The following is a 12,359-nucleotide window of genomic DNA, read 5'->3' as shown; positions in this document are numbered from 1 at the left end:
TGAAGGGCCCCCGGTGGCACAGCTAAGGTAGTAGTATACCACGAAAGAAAGACCCACGTTTGATTCTCAGCCTAAGCTTTCAGCCAATGTCAAGGTACCCGTGTGACGACAAGATCTGCCTTGCCAGCGATGCTTCCCATAGCTGAACGGTACACTGACATGGACTAGACTCACAGATAAAGAATGTTAATCTGGGTGAGGGAGGAGCTGAAGCACGATTAGTGTCTGTGGAAAAGTATCACAGCACCAATCAACCTGTTCAGGAGGAGAATGAGGAAAATAAGCCAGTGTTTATGCTCCTAATTTTTGTTCAGTGATTCCTCTTTGAAATGCATGTGTGGATGTTGAATGAGGCCAGAAATGGACTTGGTTGTAAATAACCTGCTGACATTTTCTCAGTCCATAGAGGAAGTATGGTCATTTTGGATAGGGAAGCCGTGCACAGGGGAGCCAAGGGCATCCAGCGCCTGGAGCAGAGTCAGGAAAAGAGGGGATGAAAGGGGAGAAATAATAGCGAAGAGAGACAGGACTAAATTGGTAAGAACTGAAAAGAAAATCCAAAACAAAGAGGGTGAATATCATATTTATAAAAAATATTAAATAGACTGCTACCACCATCTGCAGATATAGAATTGCCAGATTCTTTAATCTAATTATTGCAAACCCATCTGTTCTCGAACAGAGTACATCAGTCATTGTTTGACTAGAGACAAATACTAATAAAGCTGTTATATGTCACCCCTTCATAGCAGCAGAACCTCCTAATTAATTACAATTAAATCTACAGTCACTCCATATAAACTTGCAGTGTATTAAAGGAGCAGTTTGACATCTTGCAGAGAAACCTGTCGAGGGTTAGCATGTTTCCACTTTGCAGACATCGGATATTAAACCAGAACATTAATAACTTGAATGAAGGCAAAACCTCAAAGGGTGTGAAAATACCAGATTTCTATGTAACATTTCAATGGCATAGAAAGAAAAAACATTACAGCTGCTGTCGTTTTGTGAATATATTAACTGCTCTCCAGGTTATCTGCTGATATATAGCCTTAGAAATGTGTGGATCTGAGCTTTACATACCACAAAGCTGTGAGGTTTGATCTCAAGTCCATGTTGAGTTAGCTAATCTAAGCAAGAATGACTGTAGGTATGAATGCATCATTGCATCCCAACTCTGCCCCTCAATCTCTGCAATTGGCTTCTGTCTCACCCACAGCACTGAGCATGCCCTGGTCAAAACTACTAATGATACTGTGACTGCAACCATAACGCAGCATCCCTCCTCATCTTTAACCTCTTTATGCTTTTTAAGAACATAAAAAACAGGAGCAGGCCATGTGGCTCCTCGAGTCTGCGCCATTCAATAAGCTCATGCTGCTCTTGGACCTCAACTCACTTTGCTGCCCAATCCCTAAATCCCTCAATTCTCTTAAAGTTCAAAAATCTATTGATTTCAGCCTTCAATTCTCTCAACGACTGAGCATTCACAGCTCTCTGGGATACAGAGTTCCAAAGATTCACAACCCTCCGAGTGAAGAAATTTCTTATCTTGGTCCACTACATCTTAATCCTGAGACTCTGCCCCCTAGTTCTAGACTCTCCAGCCAGGGGAAACAGCCTCTCAGCATTTACCCTGTCAAGCCCACAGTGGCGCAGTGGTTAGCACCGCAGCCTCACAGCTCCAGCGACCCGGGTTTGATTCTGGGTACTGCCTGTGCTGAGTTTGCAAGTTCTCCCTGTGACAGCGTGGGTTTCCGCCGGGTGCTCCGGTTTCCTCCCACAGCCAAAGACTTGCAGGTTGATAGGTAAATTGGCCATTATAAATTGCCCCTAGTATAGGTAGGTGGTAGGGGAATTGAGGGAAGGTAGGGATGTGAGAGGGTAATGGGATTAATGTAGGATTAGTATAAATGGGTGGTTGACGGTCGGCACAGACTCGGTGGGCCGAAGGGCCTGTTTCAGTGCTGTATCTCTAAAATAAAAAAAAAGCCCGTTAACAATATTATATGTTTTAATTCGCAACTCGCAGCACAGGTTGACATGCTCTGCGAATGGTTATCAAAGTCGCTGTGGCCTTGAACCTCTTCACTTCTGTCTCATTCCAAGGATTTCACAAACAGCTGCACATCATTACATCTTGGTGGTCAATGATGCCCTCTTTGCCATAGGTGGACAGCAAATTCATTTAACGACAGACACGGCCTCTCTGAGACATAGGGCATTGGGTTCCACCTCCATCACTGGATTCCCCCAGGTGCAGGGCTATCAATTGCACCCATGTGACTATTAAGGCACTCAGTGACCGGTCAGTGAGGTCCAACAGGAAGGGCTTCCACTCCCTCAAAGTCCAACTGGTCTGCAACCACAACAAGAGCTTCCTCCAAGTGTGCACAAGCTTGCCTGACTTCTTCATCCTCTCAGTCCAGGCTGTCTGAGATTTTCACTCCAACTCCCAAATTGTGTGGATGGATTCTTGGGGACAAAGGAAATCCCTTGGAGAGGGCTACTAACCCCTCTATGCGAGCCCCAGACAGAGGCAGAGAGACGATAAAACCAATGCCACCTATTCAATAGGACAACAAACCTGACAAAACACAACGGGCACATGTTCCCAAATTGTAGGTTTTGCATCCCGGGACTGGATTCTTCATGGAAGTACACCCCAGAGATGGGTATAGTTCCTGTTGACAACCCACCGCTATGGAATGGGCAGTGGTGTGAGGTAAATGGTAAACATGTCCTTGGCAGAGTGTACATTCATCCTAATTCACCTTCCAGTTGAAGTTACTGGATGAGGCTGCCCTTTCCTTTTACTAACTGAAATTTACCACTGATACTGTGGAGTTGAGGTAGATGATCAGCCATGATCTAAAAATAGCACAGCAGGCTTGATGGGCTAAATGGCCTACTCCTGCTCCTATGTTCCAAGACCATAGGGCTTCTGAAAATGCGATTCCAGTGTCTGAACCAGTCGGGTGATGCCCTCCAATACCCTCCTGCAAGGGTCCCAGTCATTGTCTGCTGTGCTCGCCATAAAATGGCTCTCCAGAGGGGTGTGGAACTTGAGGACCATGAGGCCCTGGAAGGAGACAGTTCATGAGGGGAGGAGCAGGAGGTAAGAGAGGAGGATGAACTGGAGGCTGAGGGAGAAGACACTGAACAGGGAGGAGCCTCCTCTTGCTACTCTCTGGGAACAGGACATCTTTCCTCTCCCTCACAGTCTCCAGCAATAGATCCAGGTTGGCATCGACGAAGTGAGGGTCTGCCCTGCCCCAGGTGCCAGGCCTCTGGCTGCCCTGTGACATCTCGCTTCCCTCTGGTGAAGTGGAAGGCATTGACTCAAACTACATATCTCTCCCTCAAGTCAACCAGCAGCCTCAGTGATGGCTGCCATACGGTGTCTGAATGAGTCCCACACTTCATCTGACCCACCTCCATTCCCACCCCCACTGGCTCTAAGTGGACAGAAAACCTGTCTCCATATCGATTAAGGGCTCATCAGTTGGAGTTAACTTTTTAAAAAAACTGGCAGCCAAGATGGCCACTGCAATTTGCATTTGAACACCTTGCACATTCCAAAGCCTCAAAGAAGAGACATATGCAGCCTGTACCCAAAACAATGGCTTGCTCTATTGAGTGAAACACAGGAGATTGCTTTCATTAGCAGGACATTCAAAGTCATCCTGGCACATGACCCTTGAAAGAGCCAACCCTTCCAAGTGTAAACGTTAACATCCTGAGGCCTGAGGGACTGCAATTCCGAGACTTAAATCTCATTAGAAGGCTCCAGGCAATATACTGAGGCAGTCATGTGACTGCCCATCTCTGTGAAAGCTGGGAGTTTCCCTTGGACAAAGAAGACAAGCCAGTGACTGACTCTGGGCAGAAGCCAGGTCTCTCACTGTCTCTTCAGAAGGTCTGGTGGGGCGTGCAAAGCCGAGCTGCTGGTTGCTGAACCCAAGACTAAGACGCCAGTGGAAGAAAGCCACCTGCAATTATGCTTACAAGAAAACCCTGAACCAGGTGGGCCAGCCACAAACTGCACATTTACCAGCCAAGGAGTTCAAGAACACCACTTCAGCCGGAAGACAAAGGAATCATCCAAAACCCCCAAACTGTATATTAATTTTTATTTGTTCTGGACTATCATCCAACCACAATTCTAATTCTCATCACGTTGTAATCTATTTGTGTGATTCTTGTGCGAGTGTATGCGTGAATGTATAGCATAATCTTATTTTTTTTTTAAATTTAGATCGGGTTTAGATTGTTAAGTATAATAAACTCACCTCTTGTTTAAACTCAAGAAAATTTGCCCCGATTGGTTCTTCTATGATCACAAAAAAGGTAAAAGGTAAAACACTCAGCGAAGTGGTAAGCACATCCACTGTTTAAAAAGGAATAAACTCGGTAAAATAAGAGGAAGAACAAGAGGGGAGCCTTGTGACCCCCTCCTCACCTGATCGTAACACTATATTTCCTACCCTTCAACCAATCCTACAGCCATGCCAATATATCACCCCCAATCCCATGAGCCTTTATCTTGTGCAACAACTATTCTATGTCTTCTCCATGTTCACTGAAGTGGCACTGCCCTGTCATGAAACTATTGCCAGCTCTCCCAAAGTGCTCAGCACATTTCCTGCTCAGATCTCCCTAACTGCGCCCAACATCCTCCACAATGCCACAAGATTCTGTCCTTGTCCCTCCCTCTATTCTCCACGCCTCTTGAAGAACTCACCCATGAAGTGCTATATTCTGTCTCAGATTTTGAGCCATGGCTGCTAGAAGGAATCTGAATACCGTCTGCAACTTCCATTCAACTGTTGCAGTCCATAATTATTATGGGAATTCTCATTTCCCTGTCCCGTCCACTCAGCCCAGAGTCTGACGTTGAGGATTGAGAATTCAACCCTGACCGTGCTTGGTCCATAACTTGAATAATACCCACTTTGGTGTTGTCCATATCCATTAGCATCACCAGACTGCTCATAGCCACCATTACGCAACATACCATTGACTGATTGGGAATAACTGTGTCAAGGCCTTAAGAGAGGGTGCAGTGGAGATTTACTGGAGTGCTACCAGGGATGAAGGACTTCAGTTACATGGAGAGACTGAGAAGCTGGGGTTGTTCTCTTTAGAACAGAGAAAAGTAAGAGGAGATTTGATAGAGATATCCAAAATCATCAACTGTTTAAAGGGCAGAAGGGTCTGTAACCAGACAGCGCAGATTTAAGATGACTGGCAAAAGAACCAGAGGTGACATGAGGAAACAGTTTTCGTGCAGCGAGTTATGATGGCACGCGGCAGCACAGTAGAGAGATTCTGGTCTGACATTGACGAACGATACAGCACAGGAGTCCATTCAGCCCATCATTCCTGTGCCAGCTCTTAGATAGATCTATTCAATTATTCCTACTCCCCTACCCTTTCCCCATAGCCCTTTAAATGTTTTCCCTTCAGGTATTTATCCAATTGTCTTTTGAAAGTTACCACTGAATCTGCTTCCACTATCCTCTCAGAAAGTGCATTCCAAATCATAACAGGCCAGGAAATGAATAAATGAATCATGCCATCCTGGGCTATGGAATGGAAAGTAGGCAAGATTCCCATTCCTGATGGTCATGGATTAACCAAAGCTGGGAAAGTGCATGCATGGATGGACAGATATGGAGCAGGGACATGTTAGCCTGCTGATACTTAATGTCTAAGCTCACACATGAAGAATGTCTACTTAGGTGAGATAGCAGTTACCTGCTGGAAAATGGTACAGTATCCCAGCATGAACCATTACCTCCAGGAGAGAAGAAAAGTGGAGGGGTGGGGGGGGGGGGAATGAGAGAAGATATCTTGAAACAAAAAAAAATGAACCTGAACATTCTATGCTATGTATCCTGACCTCCTCATAAAATGCCCCATAAAACCAACTTAATCAAAGAGAATAACTACAGTCCTCTTAAATAAAAATCTGCCAGCCCTTTTATGGGACTGTAAAATTTGCTTTGCAGAATTCAATTAAAATTAATTACATGAAGTAACCTTCAGTTAAGTATTTTCACTGCCACTTCAAATTCATTTGCATAAACTTCATCCAAAGGTCCACAAATTTATCCAAACAGCAAGTGTCACACAGACTAGGAAGCTCCTGGGTTTGATCTCTGGCCCAAGTTGAATTGGCAGATCTCAACCAGTGTGGCAACAGAGACACTAAAATTGGCATCTGCACATCTGGGTTACAGGCGAGATCAACAGCTAACATGCCTGCACCTAAATGCAACTGAATGCCGTCTGCTAGAAGTGCATTCACTGGATGACTAAATGCATCTGACTAGGATGTGATGATCCATGGAGCTGAATAATCTGGCAAGATTTGCTGTAAAAGTAAAATGTATACAGGAGAAATTTTTAGCTCAATATGTAGAGGATCCAACAAGGGAGGGTGCAGTGCTGGACCTAATTCTGGGGAATGAAGCCAGAGAGGTGGTTGGTGTGTTGGTGGGGGTGCATTTTGGTGATAGCGACCACAACATGGTACAATTTAAGCTTGTTTATTTATTTATTTTTTTATTTAGAGATACAGCACTGAAACAGGCCTCCCTTCGGCCCACCGAGTCTGTGCCGACCAAGAACCACTCATTTATACTAACCCTACAGTAATCCCATATTCCCTACCACCTACCTACACTAGGGGCAATTTACAATGGCTAATTTACCTATCACCTGCAAGTCTTTGACAGTGGGAGGAAACCGGAGCACCCGGCGAAAACCCACGCGGTCACAGGGAGAACTTGCAAACTCCACACAGGCAGTACCCAGAATTGAACCCGGGTCCCTGGAGCTGAGAGGCTGCGGTGCTAACCACTGTGCCGCCCCTGTTATGGAGAAAGAAATAGACAAGTTGCAAAAAAAGGTTTTGGATTGGGGGAGAGTGAATTTTAGTAAAATAAGGCAGGATCTGGCCAAGGTAGACTGGAAAGAGTTACTTGTTGGTAAATCTACAGAAGAGCAGTGGGGGGCATGCAAAAAGGAAATGGGGAGGGTATAGGCCCAACATGTTCCCTCTAGGGTAATAGGTAGGAGCAACAAGCCCAGAGAACCATGGATGACCAGAAACATTCAGGGTACAGTGAGTAGGAAAAGAGAGGCTTTTATCAAATACAAAGAGAGCAAATCAATGGAAGCATTAGTGGAGTACAGAAAGTGTAGGATGGAGCTTAAGAAAGCAATTAGGAGAGCAAAGAGGAGACATGAGAAAGCTCTGGCTGGTAAATGTAGGGAAAATCCAAAGATATTCTATAAGTATATCAATGGGAAGAGGATAACCAGGGAAAGAGTAGGACCCATTAGGGACTAAGGGGGAAATCTGTGGGTGGAGTCAGAGGACATTGGCAGGGTGTTGAATGAATACTTCACAAGTGTCTTCACCCAAGAGAATGAGGAAGTAGATATGGAACTGAGAGAGAGAGAGACTGTGAGGTTCTTGAGTAAATTGTCATAGGGAGTGACAAGGTATTGGAGGTTTTGGAAGACTTGAAAGTGGACAAATCTCCAGGTCCGGACGATTTGTGTCCCAGGATTCTGTGGGAGGGGAGGGTGGAGATTGCAGGGGCTCTGACCCAAATTTTTAATTCCTCTCTGGCCACCGGGGAGGTGCCAGAGGATTGGCGAACAGCTAATGTGGTCCCACTATTTAAGAAAGGTTGTAGAGACAGGGAACTATAGACCAGTGAGTCTCACGTCAGTGGTAGGGAAACTATTGGAGAAAATTCTGAAGGAGAGAATCTACCTTCACTTGGAGAGGCAAAATTTGATTAGGAATAGTCAGCATGGCTTTGTCAGAGGGAGGTCATGCCTAACAAATTTGATTGAATTTTTTGAGCATGTGACCAGGTGTGTAGATGAGGGTAGTGCAGTTGATGTAGTTTACATGGATTTCAGCAAAGCCTTTGACAAGGTCCCACATGGGAGACTTATCAAGAAAGCAAATGCACATGGGATACAGGGTAACTTGATAAGGTGGATTCAAAATTGGCTTAGCTGTAGCAGACAGAGACGATTGTTTTAGTGACTGGAAGCCAGTGTCCAGTGGCTTACCACAGGGATCTGTACTGGGTCCCCTATTGTTTGTCATTTATATAAACGACATAGATGACTATGTGGGGGGGTAGGATCAGTAAGTTCGCGGATGACACAAAGATTGGCTGAGTGGTTAACAGTGAGGTTGAGTGTCTTGGGTTACAGGAAGATATAGACGGGATGGTCAAATGGGCAGAAAAGTGGCAGATAGAATTTAACCCTGAAAAGTGTGAGGTGATACACTTTGGAAGGAGTAATGTGACATGGAAGTATTCAATGAATGGCCTGACACTGGGAAGTTCCGAGGAACAAAGGGACCTTGGCGTGTTTGTCCATAGATCCCTGAAGGCAGAAGCAGGTTAATAGGTTGGTGAAAAAGGCATATGAGACACTTGCCTTCATCAATCGAGGCATAGATTACAAAAGCAGGGAGGTCATGATGGAGTTGTATAGAATTTTGATAAGGCCACAGCTGGAGTAATGTGTGCAATTCTGGTCGCCACATTATAGGAAGGATGTGATTGCACTGGAAGGGGTGCAGAGGCGATTCACCAGAATGATGCCTGGGATGGAACATTTAAGCTATGAAGAGAGGTTGGATATGCTTGGGTTGTTTTCGCTGGAGCAAAGAAGACTGAGAGGTGACCTGATCGAGGTGTACAAGATTATGAGGGGCATGGACAGGGTGGATAGGGAGCAGCTGTTCCCTTTAGTTGAAGGGTCAGTTACTAGGGGACACAAGTTTAAGGTGAGGGGCAGGAGGTTTAAGGGGAATTTGAGGAAGAACATTTTTACCCAGAGGGTGGTGACGGTCTGGAATGCACTGCCTGGGAGGGTGGTAGAGGCGGGTTGCCTCACATCGTTTAAAAAGTACCTGGATGAGCACTTGGCACGTCATAACATTCAAGGCTATGGGCCAAGTGCTGGCAAATGGGATTAGGTAGACAGGTCAGGTGTCTTTAATGCATCGGTGCAGACTCGATGGGCCGAAGGGCCTCTTCTGCACTGTATTATTCTGTGATTCAGTTAACAAAGTGAGCGTTGGTCCTATAGAAAGTGAGGGGAATTAATAAGGGAAAATAAAGAGATGGCAGATGAATTGAACAGGTATTATGCATCGATCTTCACCATACAGGATACAAGTAACATCCCAGAAACAACTGTAAATCAGGAAATGGAAGCAAGGGAGGGACTCAAGAAAACTACAATCACCAGAGAAGTGATAAGATGTTTCCCCTGGTTGGGGAATCTAGAACCAGGGGGACACAATTTCAAACTAAGGGGGAAGCCATTTAGGACAGTGATGAGGAGAAATTTCTTTACTCAGAGGGTTGTGAATCTTTGGAATTCTCTACCCCAGAAGGCTATGGACACTCAGTTACTGAGTGTGTTTAATGCAGAGATTGACAGATTTTTAGATACAAATGACATAAGGGGATACCGGGATAGTGTGGGAAAAAGGCACTGAGGTGAATAATCGTACTGAATGGCGGAGCGGGCTTGATGGGCTGAATGGCCTGCTCCTGTTTCTATGAACAAACTGTTGGAGCTGCAGGCTGACAAGTCCCCAGTCCTGATGGACTTCATCCTGGGGTCTTAAAAGAAGTGGCCAGTGAGATAGTTAATGTGGTTTTGATTTTCCAAAATTCCCTAGATTCAGGGGAGGTTCCATTAGATTGGAAAATAGCTCCGCCATTCAATACGACTATGGCTGATCATTCACCTCAATGCCTTTTTCCCACACTATCCTCGTATCCCCTTATTTCATTTGTATTTAGAATGTAAGACATTAAAGCAGGGCATTTAGAAAAATTCAGGGTAATCAGACAGAGTCAACATGGTTTTGTAAAAGGGAGATCATGTTTAACCAATTTATTCGAGTTCTTTGAAGAAGTAACACGTGCTGTGGATAAACGGGTGGATGTACTGTACTTAGATTTCCAGAAGGCATTTGAGAAGGTGCCACAAAGATTTTTGCAGAAAATAAAGGCTCATGGTGTAGGGGGTAACATATTGGCATGGATAGAAGATTGGCTAGCTAACAGGAAACAGAGAGTAGGCATAAATGGGTCATTTTCTGGTTGGCAAGATGTAATGAATGGTGTGCCACAGGGATCAGTGCTGAGGCCTCAACTTTTTACAATTTATATAAATGACTTGCATGAAGGGAACGAAGGTATGGTTGCTAAATTTGCTGATGACAAAGATAAGTAGGAAAGTAAGTTATGAAGAGGATGTAAGGAGGTGAAAAAGAGATATAGATAGGTTGAGTGAGTGGGCAAAGATCTGGCAAATGAAGTATAACGTGGGAAAATGTGAAATTGTCCATTTTGGCAGTAAGAATAAAAAAGCATATTATCTAAAAGGTGAGAGATTGCAGTGCTCTGAGATGCAGAGGGATCTGGGTGTCCTAGTGCATGAATCGCAAAAGGTTCGCATGCAGATACAGCAAGTAATTAGGGAAGCTAATAGAATGAGGGGAATTGAATACAAAAGTAGGGAGGTTATGCTTCAGTTATACAGGATATTGGGAGACCACATCTGGAGTACTGTGTACAGTATTGGTCTCCTTATTTAAGAAAGGATGTAAATGCATTGGAAGCAGTTCAGAGAAGGTTTACTAGACTAATACCTGTAAGGTGCAGGTTGTCTTTTGAGGAAAGGTTGGATAGGCTCGGCTTGTATCCGCTGAGTTTAGAAAAGAGTCAACTTGATTGAAACATAAGATTCTGAGGGGTTTTGGCAGGGTGAATGTGGAGCGGATGCTTCCTCTTTTGGGAAAACCTAGAACTAGGAGTCACTATTTAAAAATAAGGGGTCGTCCATTTAAGACAGATGAGGAGAAATGTTTTTCTCTCAGAGGTGAGTCTTTGGAACTCTCTTCCTGCGGTGGAAGCAGGCTCTGAGTATGTTTAAGGCAGAGGTAGACAGATTCTTGATAAGCAAGGGGGTGAAAGGTTATTAGGGGTAGACAGGAATGTGGAATTGAGGTTACAATCAGATCAGCTATGATCTTATTGAATGGCGGAGCAGGCTCAAGGGGCCGAGTGGCCTACTCCTGCTCCTAATTCGTAAGTTCATATGTATGTTCTTATGTGACAACTTTCAAAATGCCCCCTTTAATATACTGCTTCCAGAATGAGCCTGTGGAGGCAGCCAGCCATCTGGGAGTGCCACAGGAGTGCATCTCAAGAGCTCTCCCTCTTGCCCATGACTACATCACAGTCCTGCTCTCTGCCATTCTTTCGCATGCTTCCTTCCCATCTTCAAAAAACCTCTATAGTACCTACTATTTGACTTCATTTTGGCCACCTCTCCTAATTCTTCCTCACAATGGTCTGTATCCCATTCAACACCTCACCCCCAAGTGAATATTTTCATGTGAGATCCTAAATAGTGAGTGTTAGTGGACTATTTAATCAGGGAGAGAGTCAAACCCTATTCAGTCTTCATCTGAAGATTGCACACAAGTTCTTCCTAGGAGTTATCTCCGTGATCAGGAATGGAAACCTTGGCCAGTTTCCTCTCTCTCTCGCAATCCCTGCACATGGAGGTGAATTATGGGACCCTAGATCAAAAATTGAACCTAGGACCGACTGGTTAGTATGTGTACCGCTTAATACCATCCTAGAACATTTTCAAGACTGCACTGATGTGCAAGTTATACCCCAGTGTAACCTACATAAATCTGGAACCCTTGATTTCAGAGAACACCATTAGTAAATTCAGTGTTTGTGACATTTTTAAAAATCTAGAATGTTAAAAATAAATTGAAATTGGCCAGCCTAGTGCTATAGATGCACCTGACCAGTGGATCAGTAAGCGACAGGATACAGAATCACAATATGTGGTAGGCTTGCATTTTGTCCTTGGCTGTCGAGGCAAGGTACCAAACATACACAGAGGGACAGGGAGAGCCCTCGAGGTTCAATCCTGGGGATTTCCCAGCTGGTAACTGAAGGCCAAGAACCTGGCTGCCTGCAGCTTGCCCAGACTCTCATCCATCAGAAATACAGTTATACAGCCATTTGTAAAAGTTATTCCCTTATCAAATCATTCCCATTTGCTTCATGATATTGAACAAGCTGTAAAATTAAAGAGGTTAATAAGGATAGGTGTTAAAGAAAGAGCCTGTCAATTTAAATTACACAGTTTATAAAGAAACACTTGATTAAATTATCCTAATTTCAGATTACATTAGCTATAATTTAAGACTGCACTAGAGATAATTGAATTATTCTAGTTAGGTGTGCCCAGAAATGACACGGTATAGCTGC

General features: G+C 44.4%; 1 protein-coding gene across 1 annotated transcript in view; it reads right to left on the bottom strand.

The window, feature by feature from the left end:
• Positions 1-12,359, bottom strand: part of timm50 (translocase of inner mitochondrial membrane 50 homolog (S. cerevisiae)) — a 168,605-nt gene that overhangs the window by 29,447 nt on the left and 126,799 nt on the right. The window lies entirely within an intron of this gene.

This window comes from Heterodontus francisci, chromosome 40, assembly GCF_036365525.1.
Source record: "Heterodontus francisci isolate sHetFra1 chromosome 40, sHetFra1.hap1, whole genome shotgun sequence".
NCBI classification, from domain to species: domain Eukaryota; kingdom Metazoa; phylum Chordata; class Chondrichthyes; order Heterodontiformes; family Heterodontidae; genus Heterodontus; species Heterodontus francisci.
The sequence above is the reverse complement of the archived record's forward strand: the minus strand, read 5'-3'. Positions and strand labels throughout refer to the sequence as shown.